At 44.0% G+C, this 23,898-nt stretch overlaps 1 pseudogene; it reads left to right on the top strand.

Annotated features, from left to right (window-relative positions):
- The first annotated feature begins 11,135 nt into the window (after window positions 1-11,135).
- On the top strand, window positions 11,136-18,017 carry LOC136357023 (uncharacterized; annotated as a pseudogene).
- The last annotated feature ends 5,881 nt before the right edge of the window (window positions 18,018-23,898 follow it).

Genomic DNA, 23,898 nt, shown 5'->3' on the forward strand with positions numbered 1-23,898 from the left:
GAGAGGCTATCGGCGTCCGAAATCATGTGTGCGGTGGCACCCGTATCCATATACAATTCATTCGTCGGTGGTTGTTGCAGCATGGTGGTGTTGAAGGCACTGGTTGGGAAGCCTGGTCCCATTGGGAGGGGGCCCCTGGGAACGAACTCGTGGGCTGAATTGTCGGTGGAGCCTGGACTGCTTGGCACATGCCGACGTGCTGCACAGGGTAGTGCACCGGCTGAAAAGTCCGCTGCACAGGGAGGCCTAGAGGCGGCCTAGTGAGAATGGCGCCCGCAAACGGCGAGGTAGGCTGTGGGCCGAGCAGGCCACGACCCAGAGGCTCCAGCCACATTTGAATTATGACGGCCCATGGATTGTGCAGGGAGGGCACTCTTGCACCGAGCTGGCCTGGGAGGCACCAAGTTTGAACCGACATATATAGGTGTACATGGGGAAGAGATAAGAAATGATTACATATATGGAAGAAGTCCACACAAATCAATCATATCCTAATATGACTCTAGTTACCATATACTCTAACATCCCCCCACAATCCAAGCATGAGCATCGCGGACAGTTGGAATGGAGAAGAAACGGACAAGAGTGCTCAACACAAATGATACTAGATGGGTACCCCACGCGTTGCAGCGGGAGAATTGTGTGATAATATAGTAGATATGAGTTCTCTTTCTTACCTACTATACGATTTTTTTTCATGTGTTTATATATTTTGTATCTTTATCAATTATCCTAAGGATATAAATGGTTTGGTTGTATGGTGTGCCTTTTGGGGGGAAGAGATGCAATTTACACTCTTGATGAATCATCCAAAGGCTAAAAACAATTGAGGTGATGTGGCTTCATGAGAGAAGAGAGAATTAGCATTAACTACACTTAGTGGGGATGAACTTTATAGATATATAGGATTCCTTTGTGCCGTAGTCGATGTAGCCAAAGCGATGGATGCGAGGGGCCTGTGATCGATGTAGCCAAAGTTGGAGAGTCGATGATGTCGAGGTAGCCTAGCCGTGGGGCGCGCATGGGGTGTCGTAGAGTGGTCGTGGGTGAGGATGCACTGAAGACGATGACGGTGACGCGATCGCGACAGTCATTGAGGAAGATCACACCGGAGATGTCACGCAGGTTTGCCAGACCCGGAGACAACTCTGGACAAACGCGCGCAACGATGTTGCCAATACTGCGCAGGTGTTGACGGTCGTTATAGACCAATTTCGACTGCCAATATATCTAGAATAAAGGAGAACTAGCAATGCTTGCATGCATATTTGTTTAAGAATAGTCTATTTCCACTTGTACTTCGAACATTATTTGTATACAGTAGATCTTCACATAAATGGTGGAGAAAACGATGGAAAATAACCGAACAATTAATCGAAGTCCAACGGATGGCAGACTTATGGATGGATGGGCTTACAAACCCATTAAAACAGCTGCAATTGGGCCTAATCACCATGCCTATGGACTTAGGATCTATCAAGCAAAGTCTACGCAAAAGAGCCAGATTGGCCAGCCCAGGTTCAGCTGAACCTAGGGTTCGGCCGAACCGCCACTGTGGCTGTTCGTCCTGGCCTTCCACGTGGACGTCCAAGATGGCCTCCCAATGACAGTTGCATGTCATTTCCGACAATTCCAACCGTCATTGACAGCGTATTTAAGGACTTAACTCTCTCCATTCCAAAGTGCACCAAGAAGGATCAAATCCAAGAAGCTTCTAGTTTATTTACATTATTTTAGTGCTAGTGGAGTAGAAATAGAATAGTTTCTTTGCTCTTCAAGTCTTCTGGAGATTTTGGGTATGACTCTAGTAGCTCTTCTTTCTTTTGTAAGACTTTACTCATTAATGAAATATTCTTCTTTATGTAGTTTCGGTCTGTTACTTCACTCATATAATTATTCGAGTACCGACTTTAGTTCATATTTTATCTCGTAATAATTATGTAGCTAGCTTACTGGAGATATGCAATGGTGTTGGTTTAATGTTTATTTATATGATTGTTCTATGTCACCTGCAGAGATGTGGAGCACTATTTAGTAATGTAAGCACGATGCTTAGATTATTAGATACCATTAAATGGTGTTATATGTCACGGGTCTGTAGAGGTAGGTCGCTGATGATGACAGCTCAGTACGGGTATTCCTCCACGTGCGTATATAGGACTAAGAGAATTCCCTATTGTGGGTACTACTCCGTAGTGATTACAGGTTGGATGGCCATGACGGGTTGTTGTAAGAAACTCGGCAACCAGGGGTCGTTTCTCGATACACCAGGAGGGCATAGTTAGGGGTATTGGCCGTATGATTGTATACTACGAAGTGTAGACTAAAATGACTATATACTAGAAGTACATAAATGATTCTTTTCTTATTCTTTCTCCACTTAGCTTAGATTATATTTTAATGAGAGTATTCTGGTTAGTTCCTTCTGTGTGCCAACTCATTCTACCCTTAAATTTATTAACCCTTGCATAGACTTTGATTTATACAAGTGATATAGATTATTAGCATAGTAATCTCTTATCATATCTTCCCTTGGGATTAAATAAATACTCCCGGGTGAAATGCTACAACGGTATATCCGTGCGCTTGCGGATTGTATCTGTAACCGCAAAGTATATCGAGAATATTTCGGCGCCATTGTAGGGAATTATATTTCTAGTGAAGTCATTAAGAAATATCAACACAGTCATAGGTGCTGGCATTGGGAAACCCTGACTTTGACTCTGATATAGATTCTAGAGTTTGCACTTGTTGCTGGTGGTACAGCTACTGCATCTGTTGCATCCGGTGTTGCGTTGCATCTGTTGCATCAACGGGGCCATTGTCTGAGTCTGATTAGCCATGACTTGGGGTACAGACGGATTTCCGAGAGGTTGAGGTGGAAAGCTCATAGGATTGTGCTAAGTTACTCCACGAAACTGTCTGGATCCTCATCTACTTACACTGTCCCTGATGCTGACCATCTGTTGTTGGTAGAAGAGAGAGACGAGATGAGAGAGATTACTAAAGATAAGACCATAACCCACTTGACTACTGATCTGTTGTGACTAGACTTTTATTGTTCAAGTTGATTAAGCAAACAACCTAGTATAGTCACATCCTCACCACCGATACAAACCATACCCCTACACACAAGCAAACAACACACGTTCTAGCAGCTACCGACACTACTCTTCAGGGAAGGATTGGGTTCAGGTTAGCTCCGGGAAAACTTCACTTGATCCACGCGGAACAACGACTCTGGACTGATCTTCTCGCTCGTTGCTGCATGAATCTTGAGGCTTGACTTAACTTTCAGGAGTAGATTTGTAACTGACGGTTTATCTTCCAAGTTTGATAACTAAAAGAGTTGGAGAGGAAATGAGGAAAATTCGATAAACCGTTTTGCAAATAAATGCCGAATGGTGAGAAGATACATTTTTCAAATAGGATTTTTTTTGAGGGAATCACAATGGAGGAGGCCTCCACAGTATAGATTATTATTAAAAAGAAGAGTTATTTACAAGAGACAAAAGAAGGAGAAAAGAACAAAAGGACAAAATTACAGAAGGTCAATCCATGATTGAACTAGAGGATGATGAGTTTCCTTGAGCCTAGGTAAATGTAAACTCAAATCTAGCTTTAAACTCCTTTTCCAGGAAAGAACCCCAAGCTGAATTCCATTGAAAATTAGGTTATTTCTCTCCTTCCAAATATTCCAAGTAGCCAAAAGCAAAAGCTCTATAAAACAGGGACTAGAGATAGAAGCACTCTATGATTGAATCATACGATGAAACCCCTGGGAAGTGCTCCAATTCCAACCCAGCACACTCCAACACTGCATACTAAAGCTGCAAGTAAAGAAAAGATGTTCCCTTGTTTCCCTTATATTCTGAGAGCAGCAGGTACAATAGATAGTTGCATTATCAGGAACACATTGCTTTCTATCTAGGAGATCACTTGTATTAACTCTATCCAAAAAGAAGAGCTAGCGAAAGACCTTTATTTTCATATTAAGTCTACTTTTCTAGATCCAACCAAACGTAACTGGGGAGTCAGTGACCGAAAGTTAAGCTTATAAATAGGATTTTCAGAAAACTAGCCCTTAGGGTTTTACCATTTGCCTCACCCTACAGTCGAGTTGGCTCTGATACCATTTTGTCATGCCCAGAAATTTAACCCAAATTTTCAGACTGTTTTGTGCATAAATCCTTGTCCAAGAATCAAGCCAGGGTACAAAAAAACAACAAGTAAATATACAGATCCAAACATAAATAAAGTGTAAATACATATAAAAGAGGCACTTAGTCCTCACATAAAAAAGAAAGCAGCAGCAGCAGAAAAGGCGATCCTAAAGGGGCTTAAACTACACACCACAGGCAAAAACTCAACTGGGGTATAAGCCTCGGTCCTCTAACTTCGTCTTCAGCTCAAAAGCACTACACTTATGAAAAGTGGGAATAAAAGTAAGGCTGAGTACAACCACCGTACTTAGCAAGCCACACCAATGATACATTCGTGGAAGGGGAGACAAAGGGAGGTTTGTGGCTATTTGCATAAAGGCAGTTGTAAACATTTTAGTTGAAAACAATAAAACTGTCAAATAATTAAGGCAAGATTAAATCTCCAGTGAACAACGTTGCACCACGTTGAACAGGCCCAACCAAACCGCCTGAACTACAGCAGTTCATTAAGTCAGGTTACTAAAGGTGTGAGACTAATCACGGCGAAGCTGATCGATTGCCCATAACCGTGGGCACGGCTATTCGAATAGTTTTACTCTGCCCAGAGGTGCACAACTGAACCAACAAGACACATCCCACCATCTTGTTACTGTGCCATGCATGACACGTGACCATGACGAGTGATTGTGACAAGACCCTTTGCATAACTCCCCTTAGCCAAACGAATCACACTGCAGGTTTTGCCCCTACTCTTAAAATAGGGGTAGGCAGCCCCCTCTTGTGTTGCGGTGAATCTGAAAGCCAATCAACACTTAAAACCTGGGCTGACCCAACTCCATCACGCTTACCCTCGCCTAGGAAAGTCGGAAAGGGAAGTGCTATACTACAGGTCCAGAAGTTACCCTTTCTTGCTTGGGGTAAGCACGGTAAGTCTTCCAGGTTTTCCCGTGAACCAGTCTTTAATTGCCATGGGTGCAACTAGCAAAACCATGCACCCACATCCCTCCATAAAGCAATATTTTAGCTGGATAATTATGTCCAATAAAACATGGCTAGATGTCTCGAGCTCGGAGCTCAACCAGATACTAGAGCAAATAATGTGATTATCCCATCAAGTGAGCTAGTGGTAATTAAGCATGGCTAAGCATATGTAATTCTAGCTAGTTCAACAAGAGTAACACAAGCTAGTCAAATTATCACCCAAGGTTTGACAAAGATTGGATATGAAATAAATATGGCACAAGCGAGCAGATAGGTAATCCCATGTAATTAGCAAAACCTGCAATTTATTTGCAAATAGTAAAACATTTTATAAATTGGGCTCAACATGCTCAAGGGGAATGTGTGACTTTCCTTGCTTCTTTAAACGATCTTCTGAACTCTTTCCTCACGGCCGCGATCTTCCGAAACGACGGATTCTACACGTTGGCACACAAAACAAGAGAAAACTCTAACAAACCAAATAAACAGTGCATGAAATGTAAACAAACATGTAGAGCTAACTTTTAGATGAATTTTGCAAGTTGAATGGCTCAATTTGGAGTTCGCATGAATTAGTTATGAATTTTAGAAGTTTTGAGCCATTTAAATTAATTTCTGGAATTATTCTCAATTTATTGCACTAATACCATTTATGGCATCAGCCGAAGGGGGAGCCGGTGTGACATGTGGGTCCCACACGTGGGTGACTCAAGGAGGGGCGGGTGCACGGTGGAGCGGGTCCACATGCGCACTGTTCACGGGCGCACCATGTGGCACACACGTTGCGGCCACAGCGAACAAGCAGGCGGAGGAGAAGGAGGAAGGGGGGGGAGGGCTCTCACTCTGCCCTCTCAACGGCGAGAAGGCAACGGGAAGGCGGCCGACGGCGAGGAACAGCAGCAGCGGGCTCCTCAGGAAGGAAGCCGGACAGTGCTCCTGTGGTGGTTAGCGAGGACGAAGGGCGAACGAGGTCGCCATCGACCTGCAGAAGGAGAAGAAGGGGTTAGGGAGGGGAGAACCAGCGCGGAGCGGCTAGAAATGATGGCCGACGAAGGAAGCACGGGGTGGAGCTCACCTTGTGTGATGACGACGGGGTTTCGGCGGCTTCTGACAGCGGGGAAATGACAGCCGAGGTGCGGCATAATGCTGTGGAGCTGGTGGAGGAAACAGCGTGGCTTGGGGTGGCTCTGGTCGACGGCTATCGCCGGTTGGACGTGGCGAATGCGGTGGCGGCCTCGGTAGCATGGGAAAGAGGATGACTAGGTGGCGATTTGAGGAATTTGAATGGCGGCTGTGGTTGTGTTTGGGATGGCGAAGCTAGCGGTGGTGGCGCAGCACGGCGGTGACGCGCGACCGGAGATCTCCAACGAGCGGCATGCGGAGCACGGGAAAGAGGGGGAACATGGAGAGGCAGCGCGGGGAGCATTTTTATAGACCGATGGGTGACGAGGAGGATGGGGAGAGGCCGGAAAAGGCGGGTAGAGTGGGGCTCCGGCGACGTGGGGGAATGGTGGCCCTAACCGGCCCTGATTTGCAGGGAAAGCGAGGGAGAGAAGGTGTGTTGATGCGAAAAACACGAGGCCTAGAAGATCTGCTTAACTTCAGTGCATGTCCAAAAATCTTGCCTTTAGGTTCCTGAGCGTGCCAGTTGATTTGATCCTGCAATCAATAAGAAATAAAGACAAAAAAATAGCGGTTAAATCTATAAACGATAGCCGATCGGCCAGCCGCCGATGACGTAACATTTATCTTTAAGCCGATGTCATATTTAAATCGATCGGCAGTCATGAATAAGTAAGAAAGAACTAAATCTATTTGATCGGCTGAAGATATTAATAGCATATAATGCTTCTGTCGATATATACCTAAATCAAGTGATTGGGATAGATCGGTCACCGTGCCGAGACAGTATAAATCACTTAGATCAAAATATATATTAACAAGGAGATTATAAGCATTCGTAGCATAGCCGATCAGATAGATCTAACATGTATCGGCTAATACCCCGATACCACTCTTTATTAAGATATTAAAGCAAGGAAAATATATTAGACAAAGCTTAATATACCTAAATGCGACAAGATCTTAACATAAAGGGCGGATTTAACTTGTCAATCAAGCATATAAGATATAATGTAGTTAAATCAGGTAAGATCGGTTGAAACCCCGATACTACCCTAATCGGCAACCAAAAAGCAGGCTAGAGATTGAGATTCTAATCACGACTTATAAGGTCAAACTCAACTGATGTAGCTATAAGTATGAAAAGAAGGACGATATCTAGACAATCAAGCCGTTGGGTTTCATAGGGCGGTAGATATCCTATATAATCTAAGTCAACATTGATATTTAACCTAATCGACTGCCTTCCAATAATGGACGTTAGCCGATTGAAGATTAGATAACAATATTGTCGAAGATTATATAAGATATATGATAACTCGATGAATTACATAAACAAGATTAGAGTATCATAAAGATGGAAACACTAATCCCGAGAACACAAGCCGCCATAACAAGTTTTACCTCTAGTTGAAGATCGAAACCGATGCAGCTCAACCCGAAAGCAAGAACTCGTCGAAAGTAAACGAAAGTAAAAGGGTGGCGATGCAACGAGATTGTATTGAACGTGTGTTTTTTGATTACATAGGTTCGGGTCATATTTATACCCGAGATACAAAATATGTCCTTGTCGGACACGACTCTTATCTTTAACAAACTCTAAGATACCATAAGTCTTTGCTGCAGACTTTTGCCCAAACTTATCTCTAAGGAAACTACATAAAATATCCTAATTAATAGATACAATTGCCTTTTCAGGACTCAATCCGTGCATGGCAATTCATATGAAGCACATTAACACAACCCGACAACGCATACCGAGCCACATTGTCGGAATCGGCTCAATCGGCTATCTAGTCCGACTCGAACTCTGCCGATCCTGATTGTAGCCGATTTGGACTTTAGCCGATTCTTGCTCTGTTTCCGGAACTATCTCTATCTTGGATTCCACTTCGGTTTTATCTCGATCTCCGATACTTGAATTACCAAATTTGGTTGTTAACAAGGTGGAGGTGGTGGAGGGTAACGAGTCCACGCGGTTGGGCGTGAGCGTTGGATCGGGAGTCCACGCGGTTGGGCGTGAGCGTTGGATCGGGAGACACGCGGGAGAAGTGACGACGTGAGCAAAGTGGGAGGCCATGGCAGTTGCTGTCCCGAGGTGGCTGGAGGTTGGGGATGGAGTTGACGGGTGGGACTATCGGAGAGAGAAGGGTGAACCAAGTAAGGGGTAGGTAAAGCGAACTTTGGTGAGGGAAGGGGCGAGCGGGCTGAGTAGCGAGCTGGGCCGGGGAGAGAGAAGAGGGGATGGCGGCCCGAGGTGAGGGAGCGGGCCGTGCGGGAAGGGGCAATGGACTTCGCGCAGGCATGTAAAGTAGGTTATGCTTGAGTAACATGTAAGGTGGAATATCAATCGGATGGTACCTGCTACGCTTGAAAAGTACTATTTCTTTATAAATTTTCTTCATTGACATTGCTTAGATAATTTTTTACAAGATATTTGTAAGGTTTGAACTATATAATATTTAATTCATTACTATAAGCAATTACCAATGATCTTCTTTATTTTCTAAAATAAAGAGTGAGTCCGTAAATACGTAGGAGACATATATATTGTACGCTTCGTTTTCCTATTATATATGTGATTTATGGTGTTCTTTAAAAAAATAACTAGCCAACGTGAGTCCTAAATTTAAAGTTGATAGTAGCATATATATATATATATATATATATATATATATATATATATATATATATATATATATATATATATATATATATATATATATATATATATATACCTTTTTAACCAAACTAAGTACTTCTACGTCATTGCTACCATAGTATGTCTTATATATGCAATAAATATGAGAAACTCATAATACCACGATATAGGATAGATGGAAGGCCATTAATATCTAAGCACTCAAACATGGTTATGGCAATAGAACATACGATGGTTGTTCCAATTTTTTATTTTTTGCAAATGTATTAGATTCTCTCTAATTGATTTAATTCAATCTCTATTGACATTTTTTTCTACTTTTCTATTTTATTTTATACAAGTCTTATTTTAGGTTAAAAATATAGGCATTATGGATCAGGAATTGTTGGTTTAATTATTTAATAGGAGAAAATTCCCTGTGTACCCTTGAAACTTCACCCAATCCTTTCTATGCCCCTGAGATTTGCTCATTCCCTTCCATGCCCCTAAATTTCAGTTTGGATCCCTTCTATACCCATTCCATTAGTTGACTGTTAATTGACCACTAAATTTCTACCATAAAGTCCATTTTGCCCTTTGCTATCAAGAAAATAACAATTTATGAAGTATATTGATGAAGTGTATAAATTTATTGTATGTGACTATTATATGCATGAGTTTATTTTGTGAGATATTATTTAACAAAAGTAATATTTTAGTTTCGCCTCGCGAAGGGAAAACAAAAATAATTTTTATCCATGACAACCCTTTGGTATCAAGAAAATATAAATTTATGAAGTATATTAATGGAGTGTATAAATTTATTGCATGTGACTATCATATTTATGAGTTTATTTTGTGAGATATTTTTAACAAAAATAATATTTTAGTTTCGCCTTGCGAATGGAAAACAAAATAATTTTTATCTACGGCAAAATTTATTTTATTTAAAACAAAAAAATAATATTTTTTTACCATTAAAAACTGCATATTTTGTTAGAGTAGTACGGAATTTTTTATAAGATAAATCTTGTTATGCGAGATAAAAAATATTTTTGTTAAATAATATCTCACAAAATAAACTCATAAATATAATAGTCGTATACAATAAATTTATACACTCCATTAATATAATTCATAAATTTATATTTTCTTGATACCAAAGGGTAAAATGGACTTTATGATATGAATTTAACGGTCAACTAATGGTCAACTGACGGAAGGGGTATAGAAGGGATTGGATGAATTTTCAGGGGTACAGAGGGAATTTTCTCATTTAATAGAGCAATAATTAGATTAGAAATTTGATGTATATCTTAAAAATATGGTCTTTTCAGTATTATTCATAGTCTGGTTTGATAGCTAAAAAGTAGAAAGGGGGAGGAAGAATGGAGAGCGGAGAGCGTGAGCCAAGGTTGAAGGGGACCAGTAGTGTTGTTTGCATGTGCCGGGGGGATGAGGTTTGGGGAATTTATTTTTCTAATTTTTTTTATAAATAATTTAAGTAAACCGATGATCATATGTTTTTTCTTATAATTTGTAAGGTTTTTTGTAATTTTGATGACTGTTAAAATCATATATGAATGTCCCCTTTAATGGGTGAAGCCGACAATATCAGTCGAGGCTTTATTTCTCCACTGCCTTTAAACATAGGTCCTGAGTCGACATAGTCATGCCCCGCAATGCCAGCATGAAACATAATTTTAATGTCTAGTTAACTATCAGCACTCTCATAGAGAATTGCATCAATAATTACAAAGTTAAGCACTATTGTCAATAGTGGCCTCTGCTGGGGTGGCTTCAACTCAACCATATGTATGACCCTTGCTATACCTTGCTATACTTGTGGTAGCATAGCATGCTTGGTGCCCTTTAAGGAAAAAAAAGAGGGAATGTAGGCGACGAAAATATTTTTCCGATGAATTTTGTGTAGACAAAAATTTTTATGGTATTAACCAGTAATGTTTAATTTTTTATTGTTTAGATACAATATTCTATTTTGAAAAGAGCAAGGTTGATAAAAAAAGATATAGCTAAACGGATATACGACCGTGACAATCTTGGAGTACCATATCATTCTTTATATTTTGACTAAGATATATACTGGAGCATTTGGTGTCTCGTCATCTCATCTCGTCTCCGATCACTCTCCTCGTCTTCGTTTGTCCTGGTCTTCGCTCTCGCTCGCTAGCTCGCTTGCTCGCTGGTTGAGCTGTGGTACGCTCGCCATGGCGTCGTCGACGGGGGGTTGGACCACAGGCTCATGTTCACGCCGCCGCCATTCAATTGAGCTGCTGTCGGGAGGCGGCGGGGACATGCTCGCCGCCGGCGCCAGCGGTGAGGCGCGGTCGCCGTGGGGGTTCTCCAGAGGCGGAGCAAGGGTGGGCGGCGGGTTGCCCAATTTCAAGTCCGCGCAGCCACCGAGCCTACCACTCTCGCCGCCACCGGTATCGCCGTCGTCCGACTTTGCCATCCCGCCGAGGCTCGGCCCCACCGAGCTGCTCGACTCCGCCGGGGATAGAGAGAAGAGAGATGGAAGATATGACATATGGGTCCAAGGGCATTTTAGAACTTTCACGCGATTTCTCTCTCCTCTTATTTTAATCGGCGTGGTGTCCATTGGCAAATTACCACGTTTATGGAGTGTTTTCCTCCAAAAGTGAGTTCAGATAGTGTCCTAAGGCTAAAACCATGAAATTGGAGTGTCCTATAGCAAAAATTGCCTTTATTTAATTAAAGAAATATAAAGGATTATAAGTTAGATATATATTTGAAAAAGAATTTAAAATATGAACATTTAAAGACAGCTGATTTGGTGCTTTATATTAATCTAGTTTAACCGTGCAAATTTGCGGAGTAATAAATTTTATTTATAATATAGGAAATCCTATTTTAAAGACCCTATCGTTCTTACAGCGTACATATAGGTTTTTTTTGGCTTTTTTATCTTCCTACATAAGGATATCTGTTTGTTTTTTTAAGAGAACAATACATAAGGTCTATATCCCTGGCCGTTTTTTTTTGACAAATTGGCCCTTTTCATAAACTTATAGCGAAACTAGCCCGTGCAAAAAACTTCAACCAAAAATAGGCCGCGGGGTCAACGCCAAGCCTCCTGGCACTCGCTGGCCAAGCTAGCGCCAACCGCTTTGGCGCTGAGGCCTGCAAGCGCGGCGGCCCATCTTTTCCCCCATGCTGACGTGGCGGCAGTCTCAGTGCCAACCGCCTTGGCGCTGAGGTGGCCAAGCTCAGCGCCAGCCCCGTTGGCGCTGAGGTAGCGGCATATATGCCGCGGTCGCGCCGCCCCTGCCCGAGCCCTGCTTCTTTCCCCCCACACAGAGCTAGGGTTCTTCCCCCCGCGTCACCCTCTCTCCTCCCCTCTAAAAATCCCCTCAAATCCACCTCAAATCGAAGGCTATTTAGTGGGCATTGTTTTCGATATTGGTTTGCAAAGTAAATCCCCTCTAAAAACCCTAATTTCCCCCAAAGTTTTCCCTCATTTTCGTAGAGTATTTTGGTTGAAATCGTGGGTTGTTAAATGTTGCTCGGGTTGTGTTGTGGATTAGGAAATGTGGGTAAGGATGCGACGTTATAGTTGTATATTGATAGTACAGAGGATTCATACCATTTTTGTATGTTATGCACTATTTTGGTAAGGGTGAAGTTGAGATGGATGTGTAGAGCTGTTGTATTATGAATATTTTGGGGATTCATATTGATTAATGTTGATATTGAAGGGCATAGATCGTAGGAACATTGTAACCGGTGGTTAATCGATAGAATTTTTAAAAAATATTTTATTTAGGTCTGGAGTACCCATGTTATGTTTCTATTTTTATAGCGACGTATTATAATAGAATAATGCACATATTTCATCGGTAATTTGATGTAGATGGATAGATTGGTACGACTCCATTTTGATGGCAGTGTGGTAGATGAAAGTACTGGTGGTAGCCAATTTGAGGGGATGTCTGTCAGGCAGTTAGTGTTTTGCGCCAAACCCACATTTGAGGAGTTAATTTCACGCACGAAGGATGAATTGGATTGGAGTGATGAGTCTGTTGGTATACAAGGGAGATACGATGTAGGTACCGGTGCAGTGTCGCATAAGTACATATTAGATTTGAATGGAGAGGTGGAATGAGAAACATATCTGGAAATAGTCTTGGGTTCACAGTTCAAATCGCTTGAGGTGTTTGCTTGGAAGAAAGAGCGTAGGGAATGGAAGGAAGAATTGTTTGATCTCAATGAAAGTCCGCACATAGAATCCCTGGTCTATTGTCATGAACTGAAGACCGATGTGCTTGTGGTGGATCGAAAGAAGAATTAATTGAGGACGATGTGCAGGTAGGGGTGGAAAAACAGGTTGAGGAGGATGTGGATATAGGTGAGGAGAGGCACCGGGATGTGGAAGATGGGGAGGTAGAGAAGAAAATTTCAGATGGTGGTATGGATGTGAATCAAGCAGATAATGAGAATATTGATGAACTTGAGAAGAGGCGGTTGATTTTATTCATTAGAGAATTCCTTGCTGATGAAATTTACACTCGCGAGGAGTGTGAGGAATCTATGATATTTAATGGATTAAACCCGAATTTGTTGTATGCTGATTTGGACAATGAAGTTGATGAGTTTGCATCTGACTCTGATGACGATCGTCCAGTGGGCAAGATGTCAGACGAGGAGAGCACTATGTTTGAGAAAATCATTGGTCGAAATCCGGAAATAACTCAATTCGAGGACCTTAGCAATGGAAGCCTTGCTGTTGCAGATGGTGATCCACAATGCGATGGAGCCTTCGATGCAATGGGGGAGGAACCGAGGAAGGGATTAGAATTTTGATCCATGGATGAGTTGAAAATATGGTTGCAGAGCTACTCTATCCGGGTGCACCGCCCATTCCATGTTAAGGAGTCCAATGCATCTGTTAAGTACACTGTGGCTTGCCTTGATCGTTACTACGAATGGCAGATTCGTGCAAGAAAGAGCGCTCTAGTGTGGAAGCAACTGGCAAGCACTTGCAGCTAACCTCGAGGTTTATAGGTAACAGATTGCAGGCATTTGTTAGAGCGGAACCAACATTGTCTCCTGCAGCTATTGTAGAGGCAGTTGAGCACATATGGCACTATCGGCCTACGTATGGCAAAGCTTGGCATGCTAAGCAAGTTGCTATGAAGGTCATATGGGGAGATTGGGACGAGGCATACCATCGCTTGCCTATACTACTGAATGCCATCAAAAGTAAGAACCCAAGCATGTATTTCCTTGTTGAGTCTCAAGGGGAGAAATCAAGAACGGTTGATGGAGTCCATAGGCGTGTTTTTGGTCGTGCTTCATGGATATTTGGGCTGTCAGTGGAGGCATTCAAGCATTCGAGGCCAGTGTTAGCAATTGATGGGACCTTCTTGATCGGTAAATTTAGAGGTGCATTGCTCACAGCAATTGGGATTGACGCAGGGTTACACCTTGTTCCTTTGGTGTTTGCCCTGGTAGAGAGGGAGAACACGTCCAATTGGGAGTGGTTCATTGACATAGTGAGACGACGTCTGATTGGACCGAATAGAAAAGTGTGTATAATATCTGATAGTCACGTTGGCATATTGAACTCCATCAAGAATGAGATTCCAAGCCACCGACTTATTCACCACAGATGGTGCATGAGGCATTTTTGTGCTAACTTTTATACCGCAAGAGCTACTCAGGATCAAATGAAGGACCTCGAGCGCATATGTCAAATCAACGAGAAAGTTCTATTCATTAGCGAGATCAAGCGTCTCATGGGTTTTCTTGGGGAAGGTCCTAAGAAGTGGCTAACGGATAATATGGCATTCAAGGCTAAATGGGCCAGATCATTTGATACCAATGGACGTCGGTACAGCTTTATGACTAGTAATATGGCCGAGAGTTTCAACAATGTCTTGAGAGGAATTCGAAAACTGCCCGTGACAGCTATTGTGGCGTACACATTCTCAAAGTGCAATAGTTGGTTCGTCGATAGACATAAAGATGCTTGTGCACAAATCAAGAGTAGACACAAGTGGCTAGAAAAAATTAATGATATCCTTGAGGAGCAGAAAAAGCGAACTTTGGGACAACGGACCACACAATTCGATTTTCCATCCACGAAGTAAGAGGTCACCGAGCAAGGTGGAGTCATGGCAGCTGGTGTTCAATGGGGCGGACGTCACTATGTCATGGTTGCAAGAGATAACACATGTACTTGCCAATTCCCTTAAGTCCACCACATGCCATGCTCACACATGATAACCGTTTGTAGGCTCCGAGGTTTGAATATAGAGGTGCCCCCACGGATGTGTTATGAAGCTTCCAATGAGGCTATACAACACACCTACTCCCCGAGGTTTGAGCCCTACCAAGATCCGTCTCAGTGGCCAAGTTATGACGGTGAATTATTCGTTCCCGACTTGTCGTTGAAGAACGACACTCGAGGAAGACGAAGGACAAAGAGATTCAAAAATGACATGGGTAAAGGGTATAAAGGTGCAGGCAAACGACGACTAGTGAAGCCAAACAATACAAATTCCGAGCCATCCAATCAAAATAGATGTTCTATATGCCACCAACCAGAACATAAGAAAACCCGTGTCCGAATCGAGACAAACCAAAGGATAGACCGAAGAAACGCCGTAGGACGGGGGGAGGTGATGGGTCTAGAACACGGGTTGTTTTTTGTTGTACATGTTCACATGTTTTAATATAAATATTTATTACAATTGTTTCTTTCATATGTTTTCTCAATTATGCATATTACAATTGTACCATTTACTAATGACTTAATGTTTAATTGCAGGATGGCGCAGTTTCCGGGTCTGGAGGATTACTACGAGGAGAGGCACCGGGCTCCCAAGATAGCGAGCAGAGAGGTTATGCAATACCCTTTTATTTGTATGACAATTTGTTTCTATTCTGCAATAATTTACTAACACTTGCATTTTTTTTAGTCTATTGATGCAACGCCTCAAGACCCTTCGAGTCAGAGGCAACACAGCGCACATGTCGTTCGACGACCGATACATTCCGTACCTACGTCGGGCGAAGCTGTTGGCGTTCATCACCATGGCGCAGTGGCCCATGCCTCTGTACAACGCCGCGGCACTGACGGCTCTTGTGGACCGATGGCGCCCAGAGACTCACACCTTCCACCTGCCAAGCGGAGAGCTGACGGTGACACTCGAGGATGTTGCCATGATCCTGGCTCTTCCAATGCGGGGCCAGGCAATAGCCGGTGACACCGCTTCCGGTAACTGGAGGGCACGGGTGGTTCAGTACCTTGGTGTTGAGCCTCCTGAGGCTCCTGACGGGCAGAGGTTGACGAAGACCTCCGGAGTTCCTCGTAGTTGGCTGCGTGCCAACTTCTCACAGTGCCCTCCTAACGCTGACCAGGCGACGGTTCAGCGGTACTGCAGGGCATATGTGTTGTACATATTCGGCAGTGTCCTTTTCCCTGACTCTGGAGGAGACATGGCTTCTTGGATGTGGCTGCCATTGCTAGCTGATTGGGATGAGGCGGGTACCTACAGTTGGGGTTCTGGAGCTCTTGAGTGGTTGTATAGGCAGTTGTGTGATGCTTGCCGAAGGTCTAGTGCAGATGCCAACTTGGCAGGATGTGTTTGGCTGCTACAGGTAGGAGGCAGTTTGTATGATGTGTTTCATTTGTTACTCTCAAGCTATAAATCCTAACGAGCTACATCTTGCAGGTTTGGATGTGGATTTGCTTACCGGTTGGTCGTCCTACATGGAGGCAACATCCGGCATGGCCATTCGAGGATGAGGATCGACGCCCCACAGTTGCTTTCCTTTGGGAAGTGACACCGTCGCCTGTAGTAGGCCCTAGAAACTTGGCCTATTACAACTACACCAATGAGATGGATTACCTCCAGCCCGAGCATGTGAGTAGTCAATTATAATATCATCAACCATTTGGGATTTGATAGCTGTACTAACTCAAAATTTGTTTCACAACATAGGTGGAATGGATGCCCTACGAGTCACAGGAGATAGCTGAACTTGGAATTAATGCCATGTGCAACATAGAGTGGAAGATGAATACACTACGGTGCCCTCTCATATGCTTCTACGCAGTTGAGTACTAGCTTTGCCACCGGGTGATGAGGCGTTCGGGAGGCGGCAAACGATCCCGCAAAGATTCTCTACAAGCATCAATATCCATAAGTAAGTCAATTTGCATCCGACCATTTCCATTAAACCACTGTCCATTAATTTATATAACTGTATTGCGTGTAGGGTGGACAAAAGGAAAAACAAGAAGACCACCGGTTGGATTGCTTATCATCATACACACATTGATCGATGGGACCAGTTTGAAGCCAACCGCGTGGCGGATAGCGCAATGCACAACAGGCAAGAGTTCGACGCATACTTAGCCTAGCTTGTGAGGAACTACCGCCTCGCCCTACGTCCGGCTTGGACGCTAGTCGACATAGCGGACGACCCGACTAAGGTGGAGGAGCAGAACGAGTACGATACAAGTACTCGTAGAGGTAGCACGTTCGAGACGGGTCCGGTTCGAGAAAGAGTGGTGAGTATGGGTTCTTTTTACTTGTTTTCCAATTTCCGTACTTTGTGTTTATAACTTCTCCTACAGGCACGAGAGCTAGTCAGGGCAGTGAACGATGCGGGCGTGGCATTTGGCACGCCCCCTGGCTCGCAACAAGAGAGCAGCGTTCTTTGGAATGCCTTATAGGTAGATTTGTAAAATTCATGCACCATACACATAATTGGAACTAACTCCTTCCTTCTGTTGGTACTAGACTCTACGACAGCGTTGCAGGAAGTTGGCGGCACGGCTGGGATGCAGGGTCGACAATGTCGTCGAACCACCTCGACGGGCCGAGCAGGGGACAAGTCGAGGAGTGGCTCAAGAGGGTGAACAAGAGGAAGAGGGAGAGGAAGAGGGAGAGGAGGAGGGAGAGGAGGAGGAAGAGCAAGTGGAGCTCGGTCCCTCCCAGCTGCAGGACGCTCCATAGTCATCACAGGGGCCATCTCGACCACAGCGCAAGAGAGCTCCTGTTTCCGACTAGAGGTACACTCCCGATCAGCCTCGCGCTCCAAGGGGTAGGAAGAAGTAGGTTTTATTTGGTTGGGTTTAGTTCGGTAACTTGTGTACTTTATGAAACCCACAACTATATTGCGACTTGAAATCTTATATTTTGATGAACCCACAACTATGGTTGTGTTTAGGCTTAAGTCTGTGGATGGATGTGGTTGTGATGGAACTGGATGTGTATGGATTTTTGATGTTTGGATGGTTATGTTTATGGATGGATGGATGTATATGTCTGTGAATGGATGGATGTATTTGTGTTGATGGATGTATATGTGTGTGAATGGATGGATGTATATGTGTGAAAATCTTTATTGGCACATCTATATTATGCTGTGCATATAGTTAACCTGAGATGGACACATTCTCCTGATGGCAAATAAGTGTCACACGGTTAAAATGGCTATTTTTTCCAGCTGATGTATTCACCATGTGACCTTGATCAAGGTGACACACCTTTTCTAATCTGTATTCCTTCTCTTTTTTCAGCTTTTCCTGTCCCATGAATCAATTGTGATGCAACCATAGTAAAGTTTCAAGGGTGATCATGTGCTTATGTTACTAGTGATGAGCTGCTGTTTATTGCTTTGAAAATCATATTGTTCATGGCCATTTGTATTTTATATACATGACTGACTGTTATGTTAGTGTTATACAGGTTCAGGCTGTTCTATTGGTTTAGTAAGCATGGCTGTACCTCTATTGGTTTAGTAAGCATGGCTGTACCTACCACATTCGATGAAAAGGTATCCATGTTCTGTAGAATCTCTACACAAAGGTTGTTTGAATGCATATGCACTTTTAAATGGCATTCCTGTCTTGTATATGTGTGTGATGTTTGTGAATGGATGTATATGCTGCGACAGTGGCAGTGGCTGTATGCCAGCGGCTGATGAAACACCTCAGCGCTGAGGTTAAATACATCAGCGCCATTACAGCTGGCGCTGAGATCCCCTCCGGGCCACACAGAGTAGCTGCTTCGGCGAGCCCGGCTCGGGTGGCTAAGTGCCGAAGCTGGCGCTGAGATCCCCGACCCGGCCGCACAGAGGGGATGCTTGGGTGAGCACGGCATGGGCGGCTATCTCAACGCCAGGGCACTAAGCGCTGAAATTGAATGTCTCAGCGCTATTATAGCTGGCGTTGAGATCCCCGACCCGACCGCACAGAGGGGATGCTTGGGCGAGCCCGGCACAGGCGGCTATCTCAGCGCCAGTGTACTTGGCGCTGAAATCCCCGACCTGGCCGCACAGAGCGATTGCTTGGGCGAGCCTGGCGCGGGCGGCTAAAGGCCGAAGCTCAGCACAAAAGGAAATGGCGCTGAGGTTGGCCATCTTAGCGCCAATGTAGGTGGCGCTGAGATCCATGCCACGTAGGCGTGGGGGAAAAGCTGGGCCGCCACACTGGCAAGGCTCAGCGCCATGGTATTTGGCGCTGTTCTGGCCAAGCTCAGCGCCAGTGTAACATCCCAGCCTAGGGCTTAATAGGATTAATAGAATACTCATATCAACAAGTTGCAACTTCTTTTCCGGAAGCCGATTTCCAAAGAACTCAAGGGTTAAGCGTGCTTGGCCTGGAGCAATTTAGGATGTGTGACCGACCAGGAAATTCTTCCCGGGTGCGCACGAGTGAAGACAAAGTGTGCAGAATTCTTCCCGGGTGCGCACGAGTGAGGACAAAGTGTGCAGGAAAGACATGTGTTGGTCTGTGAGGGCAGTCTATGACCTATAAAAGCTATCAGATGTAAGCGGGCCCGGCCTGGGGGAAGGCGGTTTCACGGGCGCGTGGGTCGCAGTTGCGCAGGCATGGTGCGCATGGCTGGTGTGGATCCGAAGTGGTCACACAGCATGGCACATGCGCTGGCACTGGACACACGGACGTGGCCAAGAGGGGACGTTCCTGGCCTAGGGTTGATCGACGGGGGCGTCGATCTCTCTTAAGGGGGTGAGGATGTAACATCCCAGCCTAGGGCTTAATAGGATTAATAGAATACTCATATCAACAAGTTGCAACTTCTTTTCCGGAAGCCGATTTCCAAAGAACTCCAGGGTTAAGTGTGATTGGCCTAGAGCAATTTGGGATGGGTGACCGACCGGGAAATTCTTCCCGGGTGCGCACGAGTGATGACAAAGTGTGCAGCAAAGACATGTGTTGGTCTGTGAGGGCAGTCTATGACCTATAAAAGCTATCAGATGTAAGCGGGCCCGGCCTGGGGGAAGGCGGGACGTTACAGCCAGGATACTTGGCGCTGAGTCCGCAGTCTATTTTTGGTTGAAGTTTTTTGAACGGGCTAGTTTCGCAAGATGTTTTTGAAAAGGGACAATTTGTCAAAAAAAAAAGGGTATCCCCAGTATGTACGTTAATTTTTCTAGTAAATAATTTCTATGAAGCTGAGACTTTTTTAAATAGATCTAATCTAATGGTCCAAAATAGCAGGCCCACCAATTTAAGTGAAAATCGACAGTTAGATTAAAAAGTGCCATGTGGCAGTTTAGGAGCGTTTGTAGGAGTACCACGTGGTGGCTTAGGAGCGTTTATAGGAAGTTTCATGGACGACTTTTAGTAGATAACAGATTTAATTAATTGACTAAATGAACTTTGTGATATTAAAATTATTTCTTGAGCTCCAAAAATTCACATGAAATTTTAGAGAGTATTTTATAGCACGGAAAATATTATAAAAATATTTCTAGCCATGATTTTTTAAAGGAAATTTTTAATTTTCTGATAAATTGACTTGATTAAATTGCTTTGACTTTTAATATAAATTTAGGAATACATTACTAAGAGATTTTTAATCCCGACTGAAAATTGGTCGTGACGACCATCCGCCTCCTTCGCAACCACCTCAAACAACCCGAAAGGCCGAAACATCTCCTCCCTCCCCTTCAAAACGCAGCGTACCTATCCTCCTCCACCGCCACCTCTGTCGATCATGCCCGTAGCACGAGATGGTGGATCTGAAGCCAGCTAAGGGGCGGTGGTGGCGGCAGCACTGCAGTAGAAGGGAGATGGCGTCAGCGCGGTCCCCGGAAGGGGGTGATGGGGGAGGGGGGGTGCAAGGTGTGATGCGGGCGGCTACGGAAAAGGCGAATCCTGGAGCAGGAGGTGGCGAGGTGCTCTTCCACCATGACTACGATGACGACCTAAGACAGCAAAAATGACAGCGATGTTGGCTAACCGATGATTCGGCTCCTCTCACACGAGCACACAAGCGAGAATGAAAAACATAAACACACTGGACTAGAGAATTTTTTTTGCTGCACACCTGCACACCACAGCACTCACAAGCGCACTGCTATTAATCACACCACAAAACACAAGCTAATACACTGCTTAAATAGCACACATTAAGCCATGTTCTGGCCGCACTACCCAGCCAAACACTGCATGGTTTATCCACTAATCACTTCCCTACATGCAGGCCACATCTCCTTGCATATAGAACACCACACTCACACGTTCAGTTGCAGGTATCTAATCCGCCGATGCATGCGTCCATGCAAAACAGACTATGACCTCTTCCTGCTCCTAAACTGTAGACCCCCGTTTTTATAACAGGAATCAATCGTGTAAATAGTACCATTTCCCTGGATCAAGTAGTCTGGTACACACGAGTTCATAGCTGTAATACCAAATGCTCATACACGAGAGTCTAGTGCGAATTATTACAACATAAGCCCGCAGGCATTGTCTTAAATCATCGGACCGAGCGGTCCGGAATACATCCAAAAGCAGAAATAGATAAGGTAGCGGAATTAAGGCAGCGGCATGCCATCGCCACAGGCAACGACCGTACTAAGACCTATTGAGCGCCATCGTCTTCATCTCCCTCCTGGTAGTAGGCATAGGGATCCTCTAAAGCTTCATCTCCCGCTTCTGATTAATTTTATATTCGCAAGGGTGAGTACCAACCGTACTCAGCAAGCCACCACAGCAACAATACATATGAAAGGGGTATTTCAAAGGATGGCTAGGGTTCTTTTGCGCAAAGCAAGTTTTGTAATTCTTTTCACAAGCCTAAGACCTAGCATTGACTGATCAAATTTTAGTACCAGTGTTTGTATTTAAACAACGACGGTTCTGTCCACCATCCATTGTGATCCCAAGGATAGCTTCCCGCCATTGAATCGTTATGGTTTTCTGAGGACGCCCACCTTCCCTCTTCTTAGGAAGTGGCTACATCAGCATAAAAAAAATTCATCATGCAACAACCCATCCCACACAAGTTAATAATTTAGAGACTAGCCAAGTGTAATACATGTCCCGGTGCTCAATAACCGCGAGTACGGCTATTCGAATAGATTTGGTTTACTCACACTGCAGTGGATGTACACTTTACCCACACCCCGCGACTGCCCAACACATGAGCCTTGTCTCAACACATGAGACGCGTCACGGCAAAGCTTTTCGATAACCTCGCATTGGCAGTACCCGCTCCATGAACTTTTCATCCTCATGCACTCTAGGCGTACACAGTTTCTAGCAGTGAGAGGAGTTCTGGCGTACCCGGGAAGGGAAGATTCACACCCATGTATTTAAGTTATAACTAGGTTCAACTCAACACTCGACAGTCCTAGCAATGGCGACACCATTGTAGAGCCCCTGCCTTACACATGAGAAACCACTATGCATGGATACTGCCTCCGCTTGGCTATTTACTCCGCTAGGTCTATCCCCATTCGAGAAATGTGGTTGTACGGTGTCGTTTCATGCTTAACTTCATGGCTTGGTCTTTAATTGACCAGGGACGGTACTAGCCTTTCCCGGATACCACCCAAATCCACCGTCCGCCCCGGTCTAAAACAAAGGTTTTTAATTCCTTTCATGTCATCATTATCATGGCAATGTGGTGCTCATATCTCCACATGCCGCATCTTAATTACCTTCACAAAGGTAATTGCCCAAGCATATAATATTTGATAAACATGAGTATGCAAGATTCTAAAGTAGCATTTCTAAGCAAGTGTCATAGTTGACTAGGGACTCATACGTAATCAAGGTTACAAAGATTTAAGGGTAAACAATAATCAAGGCATGGCATAATCACAAGTAGGATGTTCATCATTGCATGCAATCTTATTTGTAAATAAAAATTGATTTCGCAATTGGGATCAACGTGATCAAAGAATAGTGATGACTTGCCTTGCTCGAGGTCTTGCGGGTCTTGGCCTTCACCCGGATCCACGGCTCCCTCGGTCCCTATAGTTACGTGCGTAAGAACAATTTGAATTCGATTAGAATTCAAACAAAATCCAAATAATGACCGAATTGAAAAACGAGCGCGGGAGGTGAATTCTATATAGGCTACTTTATTCGCGAAGTGGAATTATTCTTCTCCCTAAGATATCTTGTAATTTATAGTCATGTCCTAAGACACATCGAATTATTGAGTTCTTAATCACATGTAAATTATTACCGCGAAATTGATTCCCTATGGAGATTACTAAAAATAATCTATAACAATCCATAAGGATTCATCTAATTGTTTAGTTCTTAAATAATTAATTCTATAATCAAATTCTAGTACTTTAGGTATTTAAATAGTAGGAATTCATCTAGCTATATTTTCATTAATCCTATAATTAAATTCTAATATTTTTAAATATTTTAAATCTCCCCCTAATTTTTCCCTTTTTCTTTTCTCTCTCTCTCTTTTCTTTTCTCTTCCTATTTTCTTTTCTCTCTCTTTTCCTTTCTTTTTCTTTTCTCTCTCTTTTCCTTTCTCCTCCCGGCTCCTCCCTTCCTCTCCCTCTCTTGGCTTCTTGCTCTCCCGGCGGAGTCGGCGATGAACGCAAGGGGGGGGGCGGGGCGGCGGCTTCCGATGGCGGCTACGGCGACGGCGGCGACGGTGGCTCGAAGCGGCAGCGTGGCGACCTAATGCGGCGGCGCGGCGACCTAATGCGGCG

The sequence above is a fragment of the Oryza sativa genome, chromosome 6, assembly GCF_034140825.1.
Source record: "Oryza sativa Japonica Group chromosome 6, ASM3414082v1".
NCBI lineage: Eukaryota > Viridiplantae > Streptophyta > Magnoliopsida > Poales > Poaceae > Oryza > Oryza sativa.